Source organism: Temnothorax americanus, unplaced genomic scaffold (assembly GCF_048541705.1).
Source record: "Temnothorax americanus isolate GAGA-0224 unplaced genomic scaffold, ASM4854170v1 Scaffold1, whole genome shotgun sequence".
In the NCBI taxonomy this organism is placed as follows: Eukaryota; Metazoa; Arthropoda; class Insecta; order Hymenoptera; family Formicidae; genus Temnothorax; species Temnothorax americanus.
The window spans coordinates 1,804,656-1,831,574 of record NW_027509230.1 but is presented as its reverse complement, the minus strand read 5'-3'; the positions used below and the strand labels follow the sequence as shown (position 1 = coordinate 1,831,574).

Genomic DNA, 26,919 nt, shown 5'->3' with positions numbered 1-26,919 from the left:
ACACAACTGCACTTTGAAAATATTTTGAGATTTATTGATTCGCAATCTTTTCTTTCTCTTCTGCTAAAAAGAGAGAATATTACATACGTTTGAATTATTTCACGACCCAGTTTTAATCTGTAAAGGCTGTTTTATACCGAAGCGATATAGTTAGTAAAATCTGTAACAAAAGCTCGGAGCTGATTTATATTCACGTATTTTGTACATCCCGTACTCTTGTAATGATGTATCGACGCGTACTATAATTACTCGGTCGTGCGAATCATTCAGTTTGCGTAATTAAAGGAGCGTGAAATGTGTGCCCGTTTTTACTGAATTGACAAACGATTGAACTTGGTGTCATATCATACATATATGCATCTATTTGCATGTTTGCACTTCACGATGCATTAACGTCTACAGTAAACATCGTGGGCTTAATTACCACCTCCGGGTAGGAATAACAAATGCGGGATCTTAAAAGGAAATTAAAATATGGATTAGCAGGGTAGTTGGCTGTAACCGTTGTATCGAATAACGGAAAAGTATATTTATCATGAAATTTATACATTGTAAATTACACTGAAATAGAAGCTCGATCGCTAAACCAAATGTCGAAACATGAACAGTAACCGTGCAAAGAACATCGTACATTTATTTCTCGTTTTAAGCATCGTTTATGCATGTCTATTATTGTATATGTAGATACGTATGTACATATACATGTATATTTTTTTCTTAACACGTATATAATACTTGTTCTTATTTCAAAATAATAATTTTTTAACCATCGTGTAAAAATATTCTTTTTAATGTGTCAAAATATCTTCGTTTACAGGAATTTAAATATTTAAACTTTTAAAGGATTAAAAGGATTGTTCAATATTATTATTCTGCTCCAATATCCAATTATTATATACATTAACATTTTTACATAATGTGGGAAAATCAAATATATCGTAGCCCATTCAAAGGCAACTTCAACGAATTAATGTGATTTTAATGTCATTTCCAAGTTACAAAACTGAATATAAAATTGACACAAGCGAGATACATACATATGCACGCGCAGACAGAAATGATCAATTTTCAAATAATATTTTAATAAGTGCAATATTCCACAGTTTTAGATTTTGCCTTTTAATTTGCACCAGTTTCAAAATAAAGACGAAGAATGTAAACGAGTAAGAATGTATGCATTTATACGCGCAATTGAAATTAGAACGAAAAGTTTGGGGATATCGATGTTTTGGTCCAAGTGTGAAATGCAAGAATAATGGCAAATAATAACGAGCGAGTTTCTGCGAAAGAAGTTTCCCGAGGCGTTAGATCTATATATAACTTCTAACTCTCATTAGTAGCGATAGTAGTCCGCACATAGCTATTTCCATTAATAATAATATTAAGCGATACGTTTTTTCAATTATCGCTTGGGGTACCCAGCACAATCGCACGCAGAAAATCAGTAATTTTATCGCAGCTTTACCTACCGTGTGTATTGTGAAGATAGGACTTTGGCGTAGTGCCAGATTCTGCCCGCACGATGTTATCGCGCACGACGATGAATTACGCACGTTATGTAGGTGCAATCATCGAATTTGTTCCAGGAAAAAAAAAGAGGATGTTTAGAACTCAGAGAAACACCAGTTTGAATTAATGTTGGTATACATGTACTTCACATATACGGAAGAATGTTATTTAAAAATTACGATGATTCATGTAGAACTGCAGAAATCAAATCATTGTTGAAACCGATCCGTGGCATTATTTTGGAACTGTTATTAGCTTATATACTCATTAATAATGTAGCTTTTAATGTAGCATGATATTCTAATATAATATTGTGCACAGTCGAGTGGAGGTAGATTGACGTACTATATTGTTATTGCTTTTAGCTTATTCAGTGAATCGGATAATTAAATCCGACAGACATGTATTCTGATCGCTCGATATTAACTTATCAGCCCTTCAGTTGCAGTTGCTCGTTGAACCTCGGGTTTCCTTGCGCATGAGAGAAAACGATTCCGATTTCCTTCGCCGATACCTTTTGGGACTCGCTTCCGGCCGTTTTCTTCGGTCAGTTTCTCAAATGCTGCGTGTGACTCGCTCTTCCGACGATTGAGTGGTAACTCGTGTTGCGCTTCCAACCGTGCTTGAACCTTCTGCACCAAGCGCACTTTCATCCGCTAATTGATTTATCGCCCGCTAACTGCCGGAGAATATTGATATTGATCGGTTCTATCGATATATATATCTGCCGTAACCTGGGCTAATTAATTTCCGATCACGATGAAAAATGTATTTCCAACGTAGAATCTGAGAAGAGAAAACATCCGCGATGTGAGCCTGCATAGACACGTAATAATAGATAGTATTAAATTCAGTGCATGTCGACCTCTTTTTTTTCCGAAAAGTTATGTGTGTCATTAGACACGTATTAAATAAATATTTGATAGGAGAGATTAATGACACGATATTTCGCAAAATCGAATTACATGAACGTCAGGATAAAATCGATATCGGTTTTTTGCCGTTTCTGTTTAAACAGACCGAGACCGTGTATATGCATCATATTATAAGATAAATCATTTCGAGCTACCGCACTCAATACCTATATTTGTGTTAATGCTTGATTATTGCGTAACCGAGTTTAATTAAAATGGAACTCAACCGTGCCGTTCAAATATAAAGTGTTTATATACATATCTTTAATAATAATTGCATAATATAACACAACGTAGGGCGTTCTATTTATCTTGCATTATATCTTTCAACGGCAGATTTTATTTTGTTTATATTAATGTGTAGTGATTTCTCCTAAATAAAGAGTGAAATTATTATTTACCGCAGTTCTCCAATTTGTGGCATTATATTATATTCTTGTGACACGTGTCATTACACAAATCAGAATCTTATTAAAGTAAACGTTACCAGAATTGATTGAGAATTATAATTTTGGTATTTGTTTTTTGACGTTCAATTTGCACAATTCGTTTTTTATTCGATCATAACTCGAAAATTATTCCCCGATATTTTAGCTAAAATCGAGCTGTCTAGAAAATCCGTTGAAAAATAATGCACAAATAATGAAACACCTTGTACACGTAATACACGAAATTTCGTATACGTGTAATTTATTGACACGCATGTCAATAAATTTACCTACTTCGTATGAAATAAGCTAATCGTAAAAGCTTGAAATAAACATCAACTGCAAACATTAAAATATCTTTTACACAAAATGATTCTAGTAATTGGGTTATTTCTTTTTTAAAGTCAAGATAAAGAAATATTTGGTAGAATAAATGAAATTATATACTTTTTAGCGTAACCGATATTTCTCATTATTACGCGCATAAAAGTATTAGAGTAAGGAAGGTAATCGGAAGGTTAAAATATTTTGATAGATATTGAATATATGTATATATACAATATATATAATGTTTAATATTAGCGTTTATATATAATATATTAAAAAATAATTTTATAATATTATATATAATATGTAATAACTTACACACAAAGATATTAGCCTATTTCGGTTATTCTAATATTTTTTATGCGCAGAGAATAATGAAAAGAATCAATTAATACTAAAAAAAAGTATATAATTTTATTTAAAAAATGCAATTGCATCTTTCATATGCATTACTCGGAAAAATTTAATCAGAATGGTAGATTATATTAAACAGCGATAGATTTTCTTTTATCACTTTTTTTATAACTGTTAGCCCAGTTATGAAAATCACTGTATGCATATATAGTACTGCCTTCTTCCACGTTGAAAATAATATTGCATATATTCTTTTATACCAAGATACGACAAATTATTGAGGACAAGATTCGGATTTAAGAAGCAACGTAGATTTCTCTTCATCATTATTTTTTCATAAATTATATTATTAAAGACATTAGTGTATTCGCATTCTGAATAGTTCTGTGCGTTTTCGTCTTTAATTTCACGTCGCGATGTATTATGCACTTGACCAACTATATAAAGTAGCATAAATGCTGCGTATTACGCAGCTTATAGATATTTGTATGAATTATATGGTAGACGATTTAAAAAATTTAGAAATGACTTCGACGCGGCAACCAGCGCACGAAAAGCTCGAATCCGAAATGTGTCATATAAAAGTGCCTTACGCCACCTGCGAGTTCGCAATTGTTTTGGGTTATATGATCACCACGCGTTGCCCGATAAATCGCTACAACGGTTATAAACTCCATGGAACTAGCCTACATCTCGTTGGTCACATTCACCGCCAACAGTGGCACCTATTCAAACAGCAATGCTTCTAATCTCGTAACATGCGGGTCGTTTATTGGCGAACATACTACGTACTTTCGCCATCCTTTATCCGAAGTAAACGACGATATTTCGCTTAAAATATTTCTCTGGAGGGTTTAATGTTTGAAGTACGTAATTTTTATAGTTGTTCCATTATATAAATGGAAAGTGAGGTTTTTTTCAATACAAAATGTTACTTTATGACTGAAGTTACATTTCCGGAGTATTTCGTTTATTGCAAATTGATTTCCTTGGTCGAGAATCATGAAATTTTAAATGAAAACTGCTGCAACGTTTTATTTAACGTATTCGGATTATACGAATAAAATTGAAAATTCTGTGGCTAAAAATGAATAAATTTTTTACGCTTTACTCCAAACCATTTTGAACCACCACATCGTGTAATGGAGCTGGCTGTCGTGTGTAATTAAGCGACGAACACATTTAAAACGACCTAGTAAAGAGCAGAGTTTATTGCTCTAAATCGATTTAGAATATATTCTTTATGTAATCCTAATAATTTTAACTGAACAGAGTATTGATCCCTGGCGCGTTGCGCTTTTACGTTCTGATGTATACCTTTTGGGATCTTAGCGAAATTTTGAGCTATTTGTTGTAGAATCGTGTCGCGATTTTGTACATCTTTAAAGAAGTTTCACTTACATTACTGTCTGCAAAATTTAATTCCGCTTATTCTCGAGCGTGTTGTATAGTAGGAAAGGGTTCGAACATTGTCGTGAGTATTATACGATTGTTTCTCGTTACAATTGATCCCGGCCATCTTATATATCCCTTTGTCACCGTTGTATCGCGTGAGTTTCCATTGTTAGTTTATATCAAGTAATCGAACACCCCGATAGCGTCTCAGGTGTAAGAAGCACGAATTTCAAAGTTTCCCTGATCAATATTCGTCCGACGATATGGGTACGACGTAACGATACGAAATATTGACTGTAATTTTCTGAGGCGACGTCTATTGTTTCGTCGATATTTCTCTTCCTCTCTGCGCGCTTTATTCATTGTAAATCTTGTATTCGTCGCGGTTTTGGTAGAACGGAAACAGTATTTCTATAGATATATATATATATATATATATAAAGATATATTTGCAAACTCTGATCCAACTGGCATTCTAGACTCTGAATTATTTATCATGAAATTCCATAGTAATATTCCTCAGCATTCTATTCAGTAATGCAAACGTGACAACGAAGACTAGGGTTTCCCCTCGATTTTCGAGCGTTCTAAATCATTCTTTGGACGATTTTGAGAGAGTGTGTTTGTATCCATAAAATGTAGAAAATCGCCGTATATGTATACATTTATACATATAGCGATAGCGAAGTAGATTATTTATACGTTCAGCGATACATAGAAAAAAAGAAGTGTCAAATCAAAACTTATATACTCAAATTAACGTGTTTATTGTGTCTCGTATATATATACGCAACGATATACAATCTTATGAGAATTTTAATTTTTTATTTTAATTTTTTTGCTCGAATTACGTAAAATGACTTTATTCAAGCAAGTTTTCTTCATTTAACGCAATATAATCTCATTTCAAGATTTCTATACGTTGAAATTAAAGATCAAGAATATTCAAATCAAGCTCGAATCAAATATCAAGAATATTTCAAATCAAGAATATTCTTATTTTTTGTGTATTATATTACACGAATATATTATTACACGTGCTCTTCAGATAATTGCGATTTTATCGGAGAGCTACGCACGCAGAAATTGTGTTACGTTTTTTGTACCGCGTTAATATTTAAGGAATAAAAAGAAGACGTGCGCGCCGGCTTCTTTCGATATACATCCCGCCGTTTTATACTCTGCCTACCCGGCCGCAAAATGGCTCTAAATCTAATCCCACCGTTTTATACTCTGCCTGCCTACCACTGCAGCCGCAAAATGGCTTTAAATTTAAGGCGACCCGCGCTTGTCCGCGTTCAACGTCAAATGTGTGTTCTATTCATACATGAAATGATCCGCGAAATGCTGTAGGTATCGTTCGCTATGTAGCAAAATACGTAATAACGCGGTGTTCGATACTTGAATGCAAAGTGCTCTAATGAAAGGAGGAAAAAGATATGGGAAGGGCGCAGTAATGAAATTACAAATTGTTGCTGCGCGACCATCAGCATGCTTCTGGGTTACATAGCGCTCATAAGGCGCTTGGCATTTACTTAACATGAAAATTCGACCGGTTTTACGGTTTTGAGTAGAGTGTCGTACATATTTTCTCAGCCAGCATAAAAATACGTGCTCGGAGGCATTCGCGAACATCTTGCTTGTTGGTACGTGTAGTTATAGCTATCGCTCGACGAGTTCTTCTCCGCAAAATTACATTACCATATCATAAAAAAAGAAAAACAAAACTGACATCCCTACTCGAATAAGAGGAGCATTTCTATGCCGACCGTATTGCGCGGTTGCACAATCACGAATATAAAATGTACTAAGATTTATTTATTAAAATTTTTCGACGAGTTCTCTCTCTCTCTCTCTCTCTCTTTCATCAGTTGATCTTTTCAGTGAGAATTTGATTGTAGGATATTTGCTTTTGCGGCTCTAAATATAAATTTGTTAATCATTATTAGTTTTTTTCTCTACTTATATCTTTTGAAACATATAACATATATATCCGAGAGTAGTAAAATAAGTTCAAAATGATACACGGCAATATAAATTTTCGATAGTTATTGTTTTAGATTTGATATTTGATTATATAAAATATACATTTGAAATATTGAGTAAAAAAGAAGTTCTCGCGTAGTAGTATTTGAGAAGATTATGGAAAATATTTTACTCGCGATTTTCTAATATGTGATTATAAACATTTAAAAATTGTGGTCAGATACGTTTGCGAGTTTAAATATTAATTTAATGTTCGTTATTCAGCAGTATTTAAGATAACTTATAACCAATAAATTATATAGATATTTATGCTATTTCTTTAATTTTAAACCAGTGCAAAATAATTTTGAAAGATTCAATTTTTGTCTTAAAGTTATTAAAATGATAGCGTATGTGGATTGCAGTAATTACGTTGAAGGTCTGTGGAGTAAAAGAGTGAAAACGCAAAATAGCTAAAAAGTTCAATTACTCGACGCAATTTTCTACGTTTTATTTCGTCGTTTACGTCACACTGTACATATATCTAAGCATTTTACGTCAGTAATATGCGTTGAATTCAGACACATCATTATTTGTCGTTTGTGCAATATGAAGTGAAATTTTTCTACGTGACAGTTTTAAGATTTTTTCTACTTATAAAAAATAAAGGAAAAAAGACTGATTAATATAATCTTATATATTATTACTTATATTTTCAATTATATCGTGTACATGTTGTACATTTCTTTATTTGTTTACAAAATATCGAGCATTTATTAAACGTGAAATCGATAATTTTGCTATAAAAATCTGCGATTTTTTTTATTTCTGTTTATTTTTCTAACTAAAAGTCACGAGACTGAATTAGTTTGAAACTTGCATATTGCAAGTAAAGAAAAAATATATTCTCGACTATCTGTCTTTGTGCGTGTATTTTTTATTAGAGAGAAAGAGAGAGAGAGAGAGAGAGATTCTGAGAATAAATTTATAATTAAATTTATACGGAGTAAACAATTCCGCGACGGCATGTCGAAGTGACTAACCACTCGATAAGACACGAACGCATGCTCTCGCGTGACGCGATTAATTCTGCTTTATGGCCGACTACTTCTTATTGACTTGAAGGGATCTATGGTTCCGCATAATCCTTTGCTTCCGCGTAATCGGTCAACGCAGCCGTTTAAAAATAAACGTCACCTTTATACAACATGCATTATCGCCTCAGCTGTAGAGGCGATAAATTATTCGCCGATAAAGAGTTTTACGTAATGTTCCTCCGCCCTTATTCCCTTCTTTTTTTTATCGTGTTTAGAAGATAATGCAGTCGAGATAAATCTCCGCGCACCATCGTTTCTCATTCCCGCCGTGGTCTGGCTGTAAAATCGCGGTACCCACCTTGAAGAGACTCATGTGATAAAGTTCACGTGTCGCGTCTAGAAACACGCATCAGGTGCTTGGGATCCCGAGTAAATATAGCGTTTCTCTTGGCGGGAAAAAAACAGGACGATGGAAATAAATTGTTTCTCCCTATTTTTTTTACGTCCTCGTCCTTTCTCGTATACCCCGTCCTGATGATTAGCAGCGCGACAGGAGGGCAAGAGAGAAGCGCATTCGATTGATACGACGGCGTCGACGTAGCGCTTTACCGACGATGTTGCGATTTGTGATAAGCCTTGTGAATGACAAGGGGCACACGTGTATATGAAGATAGATGTTTGCGAGTTTTACCTTTTTTTAGAATCCCGTTTATACGTAGGAAAGAAAACTGACGCGATCAATACCGCGTTACAATTACTATACGTGTAAATATTGAATTCCTTTTTCTTATATACCTACACATGTGCGACATACACATTGCAGTCGTACATTGTATGGAGAAGCACTGTCGTTTCTTTCAACAAACAACATTTATTTAAGTATCTATTTTTACAGCTATTATTACAAATTTTATGAGGACAGTAGCTATTTTTAATGGTTTCAGTTGAAAGTACCGAGCTTAGCTTCGAGCAGAGGGTATACATATTGTGAAACTTTTCGGAATGGTTTCCGATCGGATTTATTCCATTTTCGAACTCGTAATGTGTGATGTTTTCGTTCATTCGTGATCCATTTCCATTAGTATGCTAAGTATGCTTCCATTACGGATGCAGGGTCGATGATTAACAATCAGAAACGGGACGAAGGGCTGCTCTTGGTAAAGGATCCGGGCCGATATCAAGAGGGAAAATACACATTCTCCTGGCGAGACGGAACCAACAGATGTAGCCCTCGTTTCTCTTTCGTTCTCTCCTTCTCTCTCTTTCTACCCATTCTCTGTTGTTCGATAAATTTTATAAAGCAAAACTTTGCCATGCAATTTCAAAGAAGATCCACCAATAATTTTAAACCTTAATCCTCTTATCAGAGAATAGCAGGGAAATTTATATTCTAAGTTAAAATTATATTTTTAGGCTGATAAATTACGAGGAAATTGAGATTAGAATTATGAAACACAATGATAATTGCAAAGTAATGACGAAATTATATATTTATAACTGTATTCGATGTCCTACTTTTCTAGATGAAACTTTTCACATAAAATAAAATTTTTCATAATTATGCACGAAGATTTTAAAATCATGCGTGCTGCAGCATGCGAATGTATATACAATTTTAATACATATCTCTATAATATTTTACGGGTTTATAATTTATAGCCATCAGAGGACGTCACACTATACACCATTGCTGATGATATGTATCTGTTATACTCTCATTATTAATTGGAGCTGCAGTTTGCGGCTGTAAATTATTATTCAGCCGTTTATTTTGAGAGCGGTATGTACGCAATTTCGAAATGCTATGAATTTTCAATCGTCAGAATGCTGAATATTCACTGATTGATTTTATCAAGAGTTTTGAAATATTTTTTTTCTCAAATAAACAATTCCATTATCGCAAAAGATCGAAATTACAAATTGCCGAATCGTAGACATTCTAACATTAATTGCACTAAAAATGTGAAATATTAACATTTTACTTGTAGACGTTGGCACTTAAATATTTGTGACACAAATACTACTGTATTTGTTTCAGTACACTGTAGCGTAACTGTTAATAATTATTTTAGTTTGCTCGAAATTTTTTTCAAGTAAAAGACATAAATTCGAATTTGATACGCGAAGTTCGACGGTATATGGATTCGCGTAGGAGGTACGTTTTCTTCGCATTATTCTTTTCGTTTTTGTTTTGTACGACACGAGTTTCACTCCCTTTCGCCAAGAAATTACGCATGGTTTGTTACCGAGTTATGGCATTCCGAAGAATTGGTTCGATCGTTGCACATAAGTCAAAAGCTTCCTATCTAGGACCCAGTTATGTCCGTTTCTACAGCAAACAAGTTTGGAGCATGTATATATAGGTTTCCATTGGACGAACGTTTTTGTCATCGTAACTCGGTGCTCTCGACGAAACTGTATTGCTTCTACGAATATGTACGGGGTGTCCTATAGATTTACTGGTCCATCTTCGTCTGTAGATCTTTCGACCTATTTAACGTGGACTCGAGATTTCCTCGCGTAAACTTGAATTTATGTCTTTTATTTAAGAAAAGTTTCGGAAACACTAAAACAATTGTCAGTCACGTCGCAGCGTAGTAAAACTTGCATTTATATATATATGAAAATTTTGAGAGACTAACGACACTTAAGGAATCTAACAACGGAAATGAGATAATTTCTAAAAATTATGTATAATTGGATATTTATATTGTTATGTAATTATATATCCCGTGAGAATCAACGATACTTTTTACCCTCTTTTTTTTTGCAACCGACTGATTTGTGCGAAATATACCAAAACACATCAACTTTGTTGTTAAGAAAATTGTGCAATTATGATAAATTCAATTACGTTGCTTTAATCCTTTGATTAGGGTGGCTACGTTAATGTCTTCAATAGCATTAGGAGTCAATTGATACCTGAACATGTTTTTAAACAGGTTTTTAAATTCTATTTATAATTCTATTTTTTATTCCATTTAGGCGAGTGTTTCTCAAGAAATCGCATTTGGAAGTTTTAGGTGTCAAAACTGAAATTCACTGTTTTCGCTAAGGAAGGATCTCGACGTAGAATCCGTTGAAGAAACAAAATGAGACATCGAGCTCAGCTTACAAGCTTGTTATAATGTGGCGCACAGTCATATGGAACATCGCGTATGTTGTCTGTGAAAACTTGTTGTTCGATAATGATTGATCTCGGACGGATTCGCCGCAGGCAATATAATTAGTTTAAATATTGCCTTAAGCGGGAAACACAGACTTTTGCACAACGCATAATCCATAAGCATAAGAAAATTGATAAGGAAATAGACCAATCAATTTTCTTATGCTTACGCATTATGCGTTGTGCAGAAGTGCGTGCTTCTCGCTTTACGTACAAAGGACGGACACGAGCAACGTTGTGCATCCTCAGGGATTTAATTAAGCAAAGAGCGCTCGTTATGCTCGCGCGGTTTCAAAAATCATACTGCTGGTTATTCTCCGGATGATTAGTAATGCAATTTGAATTAGCGGACAGCATTGTTTGTTATCACGCATAGGTTGCCTCTCAGGTACAAATAATCCTCTAATTAACGACAACGTCCGTTGAAAATACCTCCCTACTATTGTTTTCAATTCATATACGAATACTGAGAAGCAACAGAGTGGATACGAAGAAAAAAGTGATTATTATGTTAAATACCGACACCTGCGAGAGAAAGACTCGCTCTGTCGACATATTAGGACCATCAATTAAGAGAACAGCGTTGAGTATAATTGAAGAAAAAAATGGCAATTCGAGAATTGGAATAGTTCAAAAAATAAACCCTGAAGAATTGATATATTATTTGCTGCAAAATTCATTATTATTGCTATTGTTGTTATATTGGTTACTATAAAATGTGGAGCTTGGTTTAGTATGGCGTACAGCAACCATGGACGCTCGTCTGTCGGTAAATTAGAATGGTTCTTGCGTACCACATATAGTCGGTAAACCCTGCACTGAACTGAAATATAGAGCTGCCATCGTCCGTCATAACCGATAATGTTCCTCAAGCAATGTTCCAGCAACTCTTGTGATATGATCGAGAACACGAACAGGTTAGGTGATAACATCAATTTGAACCGATGTCGCGACGCGTTTTTAGAGCAACAAGTGATCGAACAAATAATAGTATTCGTGATAGAGAAGCAACGGATAATATTGCGAAACTCTTTTTTGCGGAATCTTTTATATGTTTAGGTCAATAACGAGTTTCTCGTTTACGAATATAGAGTATACATTATTACAATTTATACCATTTTTTATGTATAATGTCATTATATAGCAATAAAAGTAACGAATGACGAGTAATAATAATTGATAATACACGATAACGATAACAATAATAATACCAATAATAATAATAATAATAATAGAATGATTAAATTAGAAATTATATATATATATATATATATATATATATATATATATATATATATATATATGCGTGTACGTGCGAATCGATTGCAAGATAAATATGTCGCTAGAAGTAAAATAAACTTGTTTGTTGGCGCTCGGAAGTGTAATTAATAAATTGAAATTACTATAAATGAACCGATATATTGCTTTCTGGCGCGAGCAGAGCGCTATTAATTAGCATGCTGTGTGTGTATAGTTGTTTTATAAATTATAAATAAAAAGAATTTTTAACATTCTTTAACATTCAAATAATCACTGAATTAAAATCTTACTTTAACATCAAAGGATATCGCATCTTTCAAATGTTGCTGAGAAATAATTTACCAGATTTTGCCAATTCTGATAAACTAAAAATAAATTTTCTGATATAAAATATATCAGAATAAAAAGTATCAAAGTGACAATAGATTCCATAATTCGTATTATGTCTTTTTTACCAGATCCGAGCTTTAGACCTATTCCTTCATCACTATTATAATAATACTGCGCTTAATATAGCTGTCATAATAAGTGCGCTGAAACTCGCTTATTCAGCATTACGGTGCAAGATATTTATCTACAGAACACTGACGTTTTATTTACGTCGAAAAGTCGTTGCTCAGCAGCGGCGTTAAAATAAATGTACATAAGTCTGCAGATAAATATGAAGATATCGTGTGAAGATCGAATATGTCGCTCTGCTAAACGTGACCCAAATATCTCGTGGAAATAGCCGCAGAAATCTACGCAGCATCCAAAATTAAAAACTAAAACTGGAGTTCCGCCGTTTTCTCATTTCACGGTCGGCGTCCACGACCTTTCTATACCCTGCTCTCACGGCGAAGGGGGACTGTCCAATACCCAGCGACTTTCGTCGCATCGATTGTCCGCGGAATAATGGACGACCTTGAGTAGCGGGGAATTCGTGTGCGGGATGTAGCCAAATGTTGAAAGGCGCGGCGGGATGAACGATATACCGTTATTCCGCGAGACGGGAATGCCGTCTCAGCGACGTCATCAGCGTGATGACAACATGTGTCCTGTCAAGTTAGGTACAAGTTCGATCATTTTAATGGCCTGTCGTTATAACTTTCGCGACTCGTTAGGTAAGTGGATTCCACTTGACACGAGCATTAATTTGCAAGAAGTAAAGAACGCTCAAGAATTTTTTGAAAAGCGCATCAGAATTAAAAGGCGCAAGACGTACAAGATTTTATATGCAGCTTGTTAGATCGAATATTGCTGTACTTTCTGAACTTCTAAAGTCTTTTAGACCCACCTGCAACTTTTACGTTGGAATTCAAGATAGAATTTAGTTTATAATTTTGTACGCTGTTTTTTTATGTGTATAATATTTTTTCTGATATATATTTTATAAATTTTATGCACTTTGATTTTTAGAAATGTTTCTCACATAGCATACAGCAAATAAAATTACTTAACATATAAAATTCGTACATAGAATATTGTCATGAAAAGCTTTACATTAAATTTTGGATTTTGGACGTTCCCAAATGATAACCGTAACAGTCAACAGTAACCAATAAAAAAATCGAAATTAATTTCAAATTATTTGGAAGTTTTCATCATTATTATGTGTTAAATGATATAATTTTGAAATGCCATCCAGAGAATATTTTGAATGCCGTGTACATCTTCTGAATGTGCTCTTTGAAAATAAAAGAAGTCTTATAGTGCACATTTAAATCTAATATATTAGTTGAAATACAGTGTCGGAAATGTGTTCCATTGTGAATTAGCGAATCAGCTATTTGACGTGTGAAAAGCGAACAATAGTGCGTATTCTCGTCGTACATTTGGAACGACAAGGGTAGCCCCGTCTGCTTCTCAATTTTATCTACCGAAAGGAAGGGAGCTCGCTCACTCACTCACTCACTCATTCACTCGTCGAATATGTGTAATGTCAGACAGACAGCCACGTTTAAAATTAGAAACGTTTCAACCGCTAGATGCATTATATGTTGACTTTAAACATTCTTCTCGGCCAAGAGAGATCTCCGCATGTAAACCGTATTATAATATTTCCGCATAAAGCGCAGTCATGCTGTGATTAATAATCCTAAAGCAAACAGCAATGATGTTACCATGTATAAATTATTCTCATCTTTGTTTATCTGTTTAAAATACATGTACACGGTTTAAAGAGTAAATCCCGCTCGCCTACGAGCGTAGAAAGTTCAACTGTGAATTTTTTTTTTCAAAGTTCTCAACGATTGACATTTTCGCAATCGACATTTTTCTCTCTCTTTTCCACGCTACATAATGATGCGCCGCTTGCGGCCACTGATACCTCGCTGCCTCAAATTTCAGTATGACAATAAACGAGGGCGGCTTCCAAGTAACTTCTTGTCTCTGATCTTGATCCGTTGCAAAGAGACAGGTGATCCGACAGGCAAACGGGGGGGGGGGGAGAACGATGACAAATCATATCGCGTTATGTTGCGAAAACCTTTCTAATTCGCGCACTATATTTTCTCAAGATCGTACATTTTGTATTTTCTGATGCGTTTCGTATTTTCTACGTTTTACCTAAAAAGCTCGCTTTTTTTTCGAGTACGCGATTCTGCGGACTGGTTCCACGGGATGTTTGGTGGACGTTCATATACAATATAACAACCGTTTTAATTTTTGGACTTTACGGAGAAAGATTGCATTGACCTGACGCGAGTTTGCGTATGAATTTTATGAAAATACGGAGCGTGATGACAGTTAAAAAAGTGAAAAAAGAAAATACAGGAAAGTTACGTATTTTAATACAGATGTGTTCGGGTGTTAGTTATATAGTATATAGCTGTCGATATAAAAATTACATGGCTTCGAATGAATATCGTATATCTGGAAAATTTGATGTTTGTTTCGAAAACACACAAGAACAGCTATTTTTCCAATTAGCTTGTATTATGTTTTTCGTATTGTTTGTTATAATTGTAAGTTAATACTTACTTGAAAATACTTTTTATATAAATTCTTTAATGTGCGTTAAGCCGATTTTGGACAATCTATATATTCTGAATACAGAATAGAATCCTGTTTATATTTTTACATACTGCGTAACACGAAAAACATTTGCAAAATCAAAAATTCAACACGCACATTCAATATTTAAATATATTATAAAATATGTATATATATCAAAATACATGGCAATAAAATTATAAATAGGATTCTGTGCTCAAATCTGACGTGAATTATGGAACGTTTAAAGTGAATTTCATATAGTGCCTTTGGCATATAAGCCACGTTGGATTGCAATACACTGCATTGGTGAATCGCGCAGGCATAAGGATGATTCTTCGGGACGTCGATCAAATTTTCGGTCGTTCCACCTTATCTCCAGAATATTCCATGCCTTGAAGCTTTTATGATATTTTCATAATAATAGGTATATGCTTTTCTGAATATAAACGGACTTGACGGGGAATACGATGTAATTTAAGATGCTTAGGATCCATATTTTAGAATTATAACGATACTCATGCATTATTGTTACATTATTGTTACATATTACTGTATATTATTATGTATATACATATATGCAATGGGATAACTTGAAGAATACACATGTACAGCTTATGTAAATCTGATTTTATCTATGTCTTTACTTGAAAATAACTTTGCTCAAGTATAATAGTTTTAATTGAAGATTATAATTACAAATAATATTCTACTTTAGAAATACTTCATTATTTTATATTTAGATAAAGATAACTTTGCTTGAATACATAATAGCTTTTATTTTTTAAAAATTATAATTCTAAATAATATTTTTCTCTGAAAATACTTTAACATGTTTTTATTTTCAGCTAAAGATAACTTAAATGCAATCGTTTTTATTGAAAAGGGTTATAATTATAAATAATATTTTACTGTTGAACTATTTCAATATTTCTTTATTTTTACTAAAGATAATTTAAGTAAAGTAATTTCTATTAAAAAAGATTATAATTATAAGTAATAGCACTAGGTATTTTAAAAATATTTCAATATTTTAGATGAAGATAACTAATTGCTTAAGTATAATAATTTTATTTACAAACGACTATAATAATATTCTCCATTATTCTATATTTGGAACTTTTGGTAGTACTTGAACATCTTACTCATTTAAAATTTGAAAATTTCTCGATTTCTATAATAATTTTATTATCTTCGGAACCAATTCGCTCAGAATTTGAAGTATTTTGAGACAAAGCACATAAGAATTCTTTGTCTAAAAAAAGCGTTAGACGTTACAACAATTTCAGGGTTGTGTTTTATTTGAGGGACTACGGGAGGTCATTCTTTAAAACAAAAGTTTTACGATTCGTGAAATCACTCTCACGTTCAAGCATTAACCTTCCATCCTTTGTAGACCCTCGGGGTCGTCCTCTCATCTCAATCATCGCGGCTCCCTTTGACTATGGTCGAGATTTCTTTCGCGAGCAGCAAGGTGGCGCCAACGTATCGAAAGCTCCAGCCCCGAGGATCGACGCGTTGCAACCCCAGCTTAGGGGGTGGAAAAGGGGTCCCGGCGCACGAGGAGGAAAGCCTCAGTCAGTGATGCGACTCCGTTACGGTCAGGCCGAAGCGACCTCACTCGCGCGCCGCCCGCGCCGCCGTCGTACGCTCGCCAAGCGCAACAGGACGCGCGCTCGTCTGACACGAGCCGGGCACGTTCTACTGTGATATGCGTGGCGTGTTTCGCCGCCGCGCCGGGCCCTGCCTCCGTTACGGCCGTTACGCCGGATCGTGGAGCAATCGCGCGCAAGTACGACGCTCGCGGGCCGTGCCAACGGTCAGCCCGACGGTAATCGGTGCGACGCCGCGATGCGACGCTGTGAAAACACCATGCCCGTGAGGAACGCAATCGGTGATAAGGTACAACGGGGGTCCCTCGCGGACCCACCTCGCTCTTTCCCGCGGGAGGGGGCTCTGTGATCTACCTGCGACGCGTCGCTCTCGACGAATTAATCGCCGAAGGGCCGATTTTCGGCGATCGGCGCGCGTGCGACTCGTAGGGCGATCGGCCGACATGCTTGTTAATACTCTTAATCGAAATTAAACACACAATGATAATCATTCTGAAATAGATAAGAACGAACGATGTTCGTCTGATGTTCAAAATTTGTCTGACGATCGAAGGAAACGTATTTTGTTTCCCGATATTAATGAAAATATATCGAAATCGTGGAGATATGTATTTTTCGTTAGGCAAAACGTCTTGGAAGTGTTCTTGACGGGGGTGCTCTTAACTGGAATACGACGCGAAGGTAGAAAATGGGGGTTCGCTCGCGTCGCGTCGCGTCTCGTGCCCGAGCTGGCGCGGACATCTTTATGGCCCGCGAATTACGAGGTGGGAGGAGAAACGTATATGCAAATTCGGGGTGGCAGGTATACGGCGAGAAAGGGAGGCAGGAAGAGAAAAATAGAGAGAGAAGGTGCTTGTTATTACAAACAACGTGTTATTTTCTCTCAGGTCGACGTCGCAAGTATTTTCCGCTGTGGTCACAAAGGTCACGCACGAGAGAGTACGTGGAACGAGAGGCGCGGCGCGATTTCACGTTGCTTTTTTTACCCCTTTTCTCTCTCTCTCTCTCTCTCTCTCACTCTCTCTCTCTCTCTTGCTTTCTCGCATGGTCAGATAGACTGCCGATAGTAACAGGTGGGTCAGGGGTGTTTCGCCGGTGAGAGAGTCTCACTACGCCGACGCTGAGCACGCGAGCCCGTCGTCGTCGTTGTCGTCCTCGTCGTCCTCGTCATCGCGCGAAGGATTTTCCCACCGCCAGCCACCTCTACACGCCTAGATGTCTTTCTGCCACACGCCACGTAAATGGCGGCCGACGTAAAACGCGCCCTTGCCGAGCCACACGCTCGGGGTCCCTCGGGCACCCCCTCGACTTCCGGCGCGAGCGTTAACGCACCTTCATTCGACTAGCTAATGAGAGCCTCGACGTAAGTCCGCGACAGGTAAAACTAACGAGAGCGGCTCCGATAAGCAAACGGTGCTGGGAAATCTGGCGGCGAAACGGGACGCGTATATTCGCCCCTTAATTGTTGCGTTATTACCCTAAGACGCGGAGCGACGATGACTCTTGTGGGGAGGGCCGACATGTTATGATTAATTGAATGATTAATTGAGGCCGCCGCCAATGTTATTCTGATTAAAACATCTCTGGATGTTGACGTAATATCTACAATTTATTTAATATAATTTGCTAAAACTTTGCGACAAGTGATAGATTTTACGCCTCAACACATTGAGAGACGGTAGATTAATTTTCAAATATACTTATAAAAAAAAATTTTTTTTTAAATAATTTAAAAGTTTTTAAAATTGAAGTACATTTTACAATACGAAATTTATCAATCGAGATATGAATTACATTAGATATTGTCGCAAGAATGCAATTAAAATAAAAGAAAGTATGAAGATGTAATAATATTTACATATTCAAAAAAGTGTATAAGTATGCTATATAAACTATACAAAGTTGTCGCAATATATAATTTTTACTGTAACATATTGAAATATTTTACTATTAAATTTTAAATAACGATTCACATAAAGCCAATAATTGGCGTAAATGTAACAAACACGCATTTATGACAAGTCGGTCGCATATAACGAACTTCGCAAAACAGTTCTGCGTTGCTATTCATCCGCAGTATTACTTTTTGTGCAACATTTGCGGTAACGGGATGATTAAAGTTTTAGTTCATTAACGAGTTACGGCTAACTTTCGCAGTTTCGTGTAAAGAAGTAAGGTCTCTTTTACGTCCCTTTTGCGTAGTCGCGTGCATAATTAATCAATCGCCTGCATCCATTGCAGATCGGTCACTCAATTGGCGTGAACTTTCTTACTACTCGAAAGTAGTAATCGCGGAGGTTAACGCCAGAGTTCGACGCCTACGCTGTAGACCGAGATAATTAACCCGGTTGGATGTACTGAGAGAAAGCTGCAACGAATAAATGTACAGACTATGCTTAATTTAATCCAAAGTTCATAAACATCATTAAGCGTTACACATAAATGTTGATATACGAAATCACTTGGAAAAAGAGATAGAAGCTTGCACTTCCTTTCGTTAAATCAAGTCGATTACGAAACGAGAGTGGCACTATTTTATATAGATTCAATCAATATACTTAACTTTTAAAAAATGTCTTTATAATAATTTTTTCTTGAGTAGCTCATTAATGAAAGGCTATTCCGAGCGATTTATTTTCTGCAACATTACACAAATTCGGAATTTGTCGTTTTCTACAACCGAGTGGAGAAAGCAGAAAGATCCTTATACGTTAATTTATGTATGAGAAGCGCCTACATCTATAAGGGATTAGGTCGCGTATCGTAGAGAAAACTTGCGATGCTTACTTCGTGTTGTATAACGGAGTATCCCCGTGCTTTATCTTATTTTACGAAAGCAGTAAATCTTACTTTGCTTTGCTGAAGTACTGAAAGGCCGGAGTAGTTTGGAGTGCCTCGTTTGAAATTCCATTTTCTCATTCGAATAAAGCTGCGAAGCGCAACACGCGCGCGCTCGCGCAAGTCGCGCTCCGTTCGTTGTTTCGCTTTAGAGGAATTTTTAAAACATTAAACTTTTCCCGTTGACGTCTAATGATATTGGTAACGACAATTACTGTCGCTAATACGTTGCACGGTAAGGGCACTTTCTCGATAACGATGTTGAATTTTTTAGCAACTGATATAATTACGTCGAAAAAATACCCGCCACGTGTGGTAAATCGTGCAGTTCTCCCTCCGTCCTTTTCTTGCTGAAATTTCATTACAGAGACAATAGCATATCGCTCCGCGATACGAGATATCTCTTTTTTTAAAACCCTTATTACGAATAATATCACAAAATTTGTCAAAGGCCGTTCGAATATGTGCGTTGTAATTCAAAATTGGAAGAATAGAGAAGATAGAAATGATTAACGAGATTAATCGTGTGATGTGGGTTTGAAAAGAATTTTATTCTTAGCGTATAGCGACTTATATTTGCGCGAGCAAGTTTTGTTCCCTTTCCTGCGTAAAATTTATGGCTATTGCTTCAAGCATCCATGAGAGATGCGAGTACGTGAGATATAAAATTGGATAATAATTATTGTCGTAAATTTGTTGAACGAGTATATATAAAACGGACCTTGTAATACTATAAAGTAGAGATTCCAGGCGCGTTTGTTTGAAAAATTTATTACTCGAGACGATCAAGGTTCTCCTTAATCAAAAGTATAACGCGGTATTTCATCTCCTAATCGGATAGAAACGCATCAGGCGTTTATCGCTGCTTATAGTAGATCCTTACTCGACAGGAAAGTGCGCAGTGAAATCCGCGATGCGAATTTGCATAAGCGTTTAAAAAGCTCCCGCAGATGCTGGTTCTCTAGTTCATCCTTCTTCTTCTCCTTTCAATTATTTTCTTTTATGGCAGTATATAGTTTGCGACTAGAAATACCGTAACGCTAAATTTACGGAAATCAATCGATGAAAATAATCCACCTTTTCTCACTTTAAGCAGAAGTTTTTTATTATTGGCACTTAAAGCTACATCAATAATAAGTTGTGATTAAATTGTCGTCTCTTAGTGACTTTGATGTATAACGCGGTGCCTTTCACAAACATACATACGGTTGCTTAACCACAGCTATGTCGATTCGTTTTACACATAGTTGCACTTTCTCGCTTGTGAACCGTTTGTGATTTGCCAAATAGGAAATTCTTGCAATTGAAAAGCTACTGAAAGGGATACGGAATTTAGAACGTATATTCATGACTTAACTTTTGACTGAACTTTCTTACGAATTTTCTCACGAATTTCGTGGCATTTTCATCTGCGATGCTTTTGAAGGAAATATACGGGATGGCAATCGAGAAGTTGTTGAAACTAATAAATATACTAGGGTAAACTCGGGTAAGATGGCCATACAGGAAGGATGGCCAACCTATGTTCTTTCAATATAGCTCGCCATGAAGAAACATCGAATGAACATGGGTTGGCCATCTTTCCTGTATGGCCATCTTACCCGAGTTTACTCTATATTATTATTTTGCAATGAATTAAATAACACTATAGAAAAAACTTATTATTTTTATTAACATATAGTGTAAAAAATATATATATGGTGTTTCTCATGTACTGCGTCCAATATTTTATGTAGAAGTGAATTTTTTGAGAATATTTTATGAAGAAAAGTTGATATTATTTTACAGATACAAGTTGTGAAAAATTTTATAAAGTTATCGTTAATAACTTATTTTTCTTTATAGCTCCTCAATAAAAAAAGTTTTTTTTTTCAAACTCGGGTTAGTAAATAGGCGGGTTATTATGTTTAGTTTTTAGAATCACCGTTACATCGCCATATATCTGAATTTTGTCTAATTATTTTAGAATTAGAGGTACGACTCTATAACCTTGAATGATTATAATTAATTCAAAGATGTACTTGTATCAAAATCGATGTCAATACTTGGAAAAAGTTGGACATAAAAAATCATTTTTTTGTTTAAGAACTATAAATAAATTATCATTTTGTTCTGTTCAATCATTATACAATATAGCCATTCAGTTTTAGTAAGTTTCCGATTGTTATATAAACGTATCTTTCGAAGTCACGTTTTATGCATATTTATGCATATAATATATATATATATGTGTGCGTGTGTGTGTGTGTGTGTGTGTGTGTGTGTGTGTGTGTGTGTGTGTGTGTGTGTGTGTGTGTGTGTGTGTGTGTGTGTGTGTGTGTGTGTGTGTGTGTGTGTGTGTGTGTGTGTGTGTGTGTGTGTGTGTGTGTGTGTGTGTGTGTGTTTGTGTGTACAAAGCGGATGCACGGTGGAATCCTCGAAGCTGAAACGAACGTCTCGCATCCATTCCTCTTTCGCTGGGTGTATATAAAAATGCGCAATCGCGGGTTACCCCAGCTGGAAAATCATTACTGCGATTTCAGCATCAGGTACGAAGAATAGTAAATGAATCACGGCGCGCATCGCCGGCGTGCGAACGAGCGTGATACATCACGGATCGAAACCACGCGTATGTCCACCATTATATATTAACGCAGGCTGACATTTCGAAACTCGGCGCTTGTATATAAACTCATGTTTTGTTATTCTTTCATTGTTTTTCATCTGGAACTTTTTTATTGGAGCAAGTGGGCGAGCTTGAAAGTTATTGCAATGCATGTGCGAGTAACCGATGCCGGTTAAACTTCTCGCGGTCGCACGGTCGATTTAAATCGGGCACCGTCACATAATAAGATACCGTAAATTTTAAACGGATGTTTGTGCACGCGAAACAGCAGGCACATTTATCTTTCGCGCTTAGTATAAGGAGAGATAAATAACATTTTCTCTCGTCTGTTAGTGGTGACAAACTGCGGAAATTTAATAAACACCCGTATTAACATGAATGAGTTGTGTGTATTGAAATAATTGCGGAGTTATGCAATTCTCTATGATCCTTCCTGTAAACTCCGCGCGCGGGCGCGTTTCTATTGAAATTAAGGTCGAATTGGTACAATTATTACAAAGTTAATAGAGCTGTAATCTAAGCGGAATTTTACTAATTATATCGTCAACAACGATCGTATTGTTCGTTTCTCTACAGCGCAAAGCCGAATCGATGGCCGATATGTATTCAGTATTTCGATGCGTCGAATCGCTAAAAATGTATTTGAATCGCAAAAATGTTTACGCAACGTCGCAACGCCTCGCGTTGATGCCGTAAGAATATAAGGCGAACACACGCAGTTAACGAGTACTTTGCGCGCAGTTAACGAAACGGAACGACGACCGTGCGGAATAATCGGGCGCGTCGTCGGCAAGTATCACAGATATCGCGCAGTCGAGAAAATCGCTCGTCGCGGTTCTCTCTTCCCGGCGGAAGAGATCTCGTCGACAAAGGGAGTCGTCGGAGGCGAGCTAGAAAAGTTCCTTTGCTAAATGCATTTTAACAGAAACACGAGAGTCTCTCGGCCGACGAGCATGGGCGATACTTGTCCTTTATATAATATCGCTTTGTGCTTTATGCACGACTGGGTCTTTCGATAAAGCTCGACTATTGCTCGTCCGGGAAGTTCCGGATTCATGGTCGCTCCAGCGCCGGCGGGCGACTTCAAAACGACGACCGTTAATTTTGCGTCCTTGCGATTCGTTTCAAGGCGCGACCGAGCCTTTCTCGCGACGCTCGTCGCCTACCGTGTCATATATATAAAAAGTTCATATTTCTGCGGTACGGTCGATACGCGTAAGCAGTTTCCGGTTGCATCGTCACCGTCATATTCACCGGGAAAGGGGATGAATATTTACTCGAGTATTACTTATTCCTATGTCGAACGTTCGAAAAAAGTGCGTGTGTGTACCGAAAATTTATATATATATATATATATATATATATATATATATATATAATAGATGATAAATTATAATAGATGACAATATATCTATTATTATTCATATTATTTATCTACATTATCTATATTATCTGTGTAATATATATATAATCTATATATTATTTAATATATAAATATATATATTACAATATAGATTATATTTATCTATTATATTATCTATATTATAATACATAGATATATAGATTAATAATAATAATAATCTATCTACACATATATGTATTATTTTCTTCATAGATGACAATAAAGCACGTAATTATATATGTTTCTCTATACCGAGTGTAAAAAGAGGAATATGCAATGTTGCGTGTACGACCATTTGTTAAAAGCTTTCATATTTTATTACATAACCCGATTTAAGGCATGCGACCGCTTTAGTCGGCATCATTTGCGGCGACTTTAAGCTCGCCCACGGCTGAAATAAACGAATTTCACACGTGTTCTTTAATTCGTATGTTAAATCGGTAAAAATAAGGAGAGGAACGCTGCAGCGCGTAACGAATATAAACGCGGCGAGAGGATACTGGTGCGTTTTCCTCTCGGTGGTCTTGGATAAAACAAAACCGTTCGCGTGGGCGCTCTGTGACGTAGCGCATTGTGATGGTTACCGTTATCTGGTTTCTTCGTCGATGCATTTCCGTTACTTTTCATTGATCCCCCTCCTACCCCTCTTCGCGATCGGCGACTCGCCGTTGTGTGCATTTTATATAATCTCGTGCGCTTTGCTCAAGCCTGATTACGCGATAAGCCCGGTCCGCGCGTCATCTCCCTTTATGAGAGCGTTCAAGCTATAATGTCGAAGCGCCGTACTTTATATGCGATCCGACTTAATGCGGTATACCTCTCCATCCTCCCGCGCGTTTAATTTCCTCGTTTTCTTGATCCCGCCGCGCGCATTTGAAGCTATTAATTCCGCGGGGTTTTACCCTCTCGAACATGCGATCAAGCTCTCTTCACGTCGCTCTTTAACCATCCACTTGGAGACCTGGCATCGCGTTTTCCAGGACGCGCGTTTCCAAGCCGCTCGTGAATACGCGATTACGTACGCGTGTATACGCTTTTGTTCAAGCATCATTAGAGATAGGCGAGCGAGGAGAGCAGAGGCGGAAAAGCGTCGTATCGACACGCGAGCGGTAAAGGTTATCCCTCATTGATCTCCTCCGGTCCCGCAGATTACGGTTCTCAGGTGTATATGTGCGCTGAATTACGTCATTCCCTGCGGTTATTTTAATAATAATTATGACATCGAAAGGGGGAAGTAAAAACTGCGAGCGGTTGATAGATTATCGATTAAAACCGGGAGATTACTTTCTGTGCACAAGCTCGCTTACTATATATTTAGTAGCTTTCTAATATATCCACCGCACCCAACACGCACACGTGTGCACGTACATATATTTTATATACGTACGACAAATGAGGACGCCGAACTCGTAAATAGCATGACCATACACCACTACTGATGAAATGATATACGAATAATATACCATTACAAAATTACAAAGAGAGAGAGAGAGAGAGAGGGGGGAGGCAAGATTGCATAATTATGGCTTCACTTTTGACCTGTTCGCTAAAAGCAATATTGGTATTAACGTGATAAAAGTGATACTGTATAAAATTTATTCAACCGTAAACTTGATTCGGATTATCATTAATAGCACTTTGCGCCATTTCAGATGACTTTAATTAGTACGTGCATTATCTACAATCACTGAGCATATATTAGTCCCGAAATAAATTCGTGAATTCAGCGAATTCTCGATGTCTCCGAATTCGTTGTCACGTGCTTCGTCCCCCGACACCGCCGAATTCCCAATTGTGTGAATCGCTATACGTATCGTAATGAATATTTGCGAAATGTAAAATAATAGAGGAACGATTTTGGGCAAATAACATTAATCTAAACGCATTATTGAAATTTAAATTACAAACTGAGACTAGATTAAGAAGAAGAAGAAGGAAAATGTTTGATAAGAGGGGAAATATGGATGTATTCAGTATTCACGAAAAGTGAATATATATATTATAAAGTGTCGAAGATTGCAATGCATTTATTATTACAGCCACGTATAGCCAGCGTTCAGTTCACGTTCAATTCATTCCTTATCCATACTAACGCTATACGACTCGAATATCGTTAATCGATACATATTACATTGGATGGATGGTTAAATGAAATCTTTTTAAACAATATAAAATTTGAAACGTTTTTTGATAAAGAGAATTGAGAACCTGGGGATATTTTTGCCAGTGAATTGCTAGTGAATGCTTAGTAATGAACGAATTATTATTTTATTTTCTGCAGAATCCTCTGGACGAGTTTTTGTTTAACTGATAAATAATAAATGAGAAAATAAAAATTTAGTTTTAAATTTTATTTATATTTTTATATTCAAATACGATTTATTTGAAGAGTTATAAATAATTTATTTATTACTTATTATTTGTAGATTATATTTTTCTTAAGTTTAGAGCACACAAATAAAATAGGAAGTACGGGTTTGATTTCTAATTTATTTCATTTATGACAGGTTGACGCTGCTCTCAGTTTTACATATATTAATTTATTTTAATATTTGTAATTTTTATATGTATAGATTTTATGTATATATATTTTTATTACAATATTAAATATATGTATATTATATATATCGCATATTTACGTACAAATTCAAAATTTTGTTTGAAACCGGAAACAATCGTTTTTTTATATTTTTAAGTTTTGCACAAAGTTTTTTATACAAATTTGTTTTTCCGTAAGATAATTTAATTATATCCGATTGAAAAAACAGGAAGAATGGTAATACACTAATATTTACTATACGTATTGTATATAAATATATGAGATACGAACGCACAATAATTGTATAAACGATTTTAATTCCAGCAGGGCTTTCAGTTTTTATTTACGCATTTTCAGCTTTGTATCTCCTTTATCCTACTATCACATTTTAATTTGCAAAAAACAAAATTCTGGGAAAAAACTCTTTTCAGGAATTAGTATACATATCAATTAGTTACTCCTTTGATAAAAGAAAATTTTCACGATTTTTTTTAGGTATAATTGAACATTATTTTGATGGACTTTTAAAACTTTTCGTGGAAAACGACGACAAAGTACTAAACATGAAGTTTTACTGGATGAAAATTTAGTAAA

The 26,919-nt window shown here is 35.9% G+C and overlaps 1 protein-coding gene across 12 annotated transcripts in view; it reads left to right on the top strand.

Moving 5' to 3' along the window:
• The window catches only part of Syt7 (Synaptotagmin 7), a 174,167-nt gene that overhangs the window by 103,343 nt on the left and 43,905 nt on the right, over positions 1 to 26,919 (top strand). For 2 of the 12 annotated variants that reach the window (XM_077403926.1, XM_077403916.1), the window contains exon 1: positions 16,903 to 17,230. The exons of the other annotated variants lie outside the window; for them this stretch is intronic. The gene's annotated coding sequence lies outside the window, so the exon portion shown is untranslated. Of the gene's footprint in view, positions 1 to 16,902; positions 17,231 to 26,919 lie in introns of those variants that run through there. 12 annotated transcript variants of the gene reach the window in all.